Source organism: Rattus norvegicus, chromosome 15, assembly GCF_036323735.1.
Source record: "Rattus norvegicus strain BN/NHsdMcwi chromosome 15, GRCr8, whole genome shotgun sequence".
Lineage (NCBI taxonomy): Eukaryota > Metazoa > Chordata > Mammalia > Rodentia > Muridae > Rattus > Rattus norvegicus.
The window spans coordinates 19,548,234-19,550,611 of record NC_086033.1 but is presented as its reverse complement, the minus strand read 5'-3'; the positions used below and the strand labels follow the sequence as shown (position 1 = coordinate 19,550,611).

Sequence of the window (2,378 nt, the reverse complement as noted above, 5' to 3'; positions counted from 1 at the left end):
TACTCTTCCAGAGGTCCTGAGTTCAATTCCCAGCAACCACATGGTGGCTCACAACCATCTGTAAAGAGATCGGATGCCCTCTTCTGGTATATCTGAAGACAGCTACAGTGTACTTATATATAATAAATGAATGAATAAAAAAGAATACAACATATAAATATACAATATATAAGAATCAGGGTAGAGTGACCCCAGAGGCCACTCCTCCAATTGGGCCTGGAGACGGACAATAGATTTTAGAAAGTAATAATTCAGGAATATCAAAGGGGAGTGTGTGTTTGCCGTGGGAAGGTTTGGAAATACCCAACCACTGCACTGTTTAAAGCATATTAAAAATAAGGCTCTACTTTCCCCTGACTGGCAGCACAGAGGCTGCACAATGCCTGGAGTTACTGTAAAAGACGTTAACCAGCAGGAGTTCGTCAGAGCTCTGGCAGCCTTCCTCAAAGAGTCTGGGAAGCTGAAAAGTCCCCGAATGGGTGGACACAGTCAAGCTGGCCAAACATAAAGAGCTTGCCCCATATGATGAGAACTGGTTCTACACACGAGCTGCTTCCACAGCACGGCACCCGTACCTCGGTGGTGGTGCGGGGGGTTGGTTCCATGACCAAGATCTACAGAGGACGGCAGAGAAACAGTGTCAGGCCCAGCCACTTCAGCAGAGGCTATAAGAGTGTGGCCCACCGGGTCCTCCAAGCCCTGGAGGGGCTGAAAATGGTGGAAAAGGACCAAGATGGGGGCCGCAAGTTAACACCTCAGGGACAGAGAGGTCTGGACAGGATCGCCAGACAGGTGGCCGCTGTCAACAAGTAGCACCGGAACAAAGGATGCTGGGTTAATAAATTACCTCATTCATTAAAAAAAAATAAAAATAAAAATAAATAAGGCTCTATGTGTGCACTTTGTGTGTGTGTGCGCACGCATGTATGTGTGCATGCACACATATGTCTTTCTCTCAGGAATCTAAAACATTTGGGCATGTGGAGAGGAGCCACACATACCTTCAGGGAAGTTTAGAGTAGATGAGCGATTTACCGCTTCAGTCTCATGTGTATTTAAATTAAAAAAAAATTTACAGGCTCCCGAACTCCCTGTTTTTTAAAACTCTACAGCATGTTTCTTTTTATAATTAATTAAGTGTGAATGTGTTCATAAGTACTAAGAATATATGCTTTTAAAACAGAAGTTGTTGATATTGTGAGTAAGATCCATTACCCATGAATGACTCTCTTAAGTGCAAGAAGAAAGCATAGTCTTGAGCTTCTGTGAGTATCCCTTGGTGCAAGGCTAAAGCCTCTGTCCACGCTGCGCACACTGAGGCACTGAGAGGAATGTTTGCATATAAAACAGGAAGTGTTGATTAAGTTCATTCAAAGAGTATACAAAGAAAACCCATTGTAAGATCTCTGAACACTAATTGGTGTTGGTGATTAGTCCTAACGCTTTGATTCAACTGGGAATCTACATGTCCAGACTCTGAAGGTCCTTGTCCCCAATTGGTTTTTGATCAATCAATAAAGATGCCACCAGCCAATGGGTGAGACACTTAAAGTTGTGCGAGTAGTACACAGAAGGGAACAGGGAGAATCATCATAACTTGGATGGGAAACAGTAGCAACAGGAGATAAAACCAACCAGCCATGTGAGATTTAAGGCAAGTGGTCACTGGCTACTTCTCTGATTGGGCCTGGGGTAGCAGGGGAAGGTTTAGGAGTGCCCAGCCTTTGAGGTAACCAAAGCATTTTAAAATTAAGCACGTGCGTGCGTGCGTGCGTGCGTGTGTGTATATTTCATTCTCGAATCCAAAGAAAGTTCCTAAGTGGGAGCACACATGCAATCTGCCAGGAGCAAAAAGCAATAAACCAAAAACTCTGGAAACAAGTAGGGAAAAGGTAGGGACTGGGGTGTATGCTCACATATATGCTTCTATGAATTCTTTGAAATTCAAATGAAAGTACAATAAAATAGAATGAAGCCATTAGTATACTTGTGTCTTAAAGATGTGACTTTCTCCCTGCATGAGCAAATTTACAAACCTCATGTTTGATATTTCTCCTCTTCGCCAGCGTGATGTTTTGATCAAAATCCACTCTATTGCTTTTCTACAGTTCGTGAGATTTTTAAAGCCGTGTATAAAAGTGGATTTCAAAGTTTAATTTAATTAATGTACTGTTTGTGTTTCTTATCATTAAAAGGAATGCCTTCAGGAACTTCTTGTTTTTGCATTTTTTCATTGGATATTTTATGTATTTACATTTCAAATGTTATCTCCTTTCCCAGTTCCCCCCTCCCATCCTTCTTCCCCCTGCTTCTATGACAGTGTTCCCCCTAGCACCCATACCTTCCCACTTCAACACCTTGGCATTCCCGTACACTGG

The 2,378-nt window shown here is 42.6% G+C and overlaps 1 pseudogene; it reads left to right on the top strand.

Moving 5' to 3' along the window:
* Positions 1-379: 379 nt before the first annotated feature.
* Rps19-ps15 (ribosomal protein S19, pseudogene 15) lies at positions 380-813 on the top strand (annotated as a pseudogene).
* The last annotated feature ends 1,565 nt before the right edge of the window (positions 814-2,378 follow it).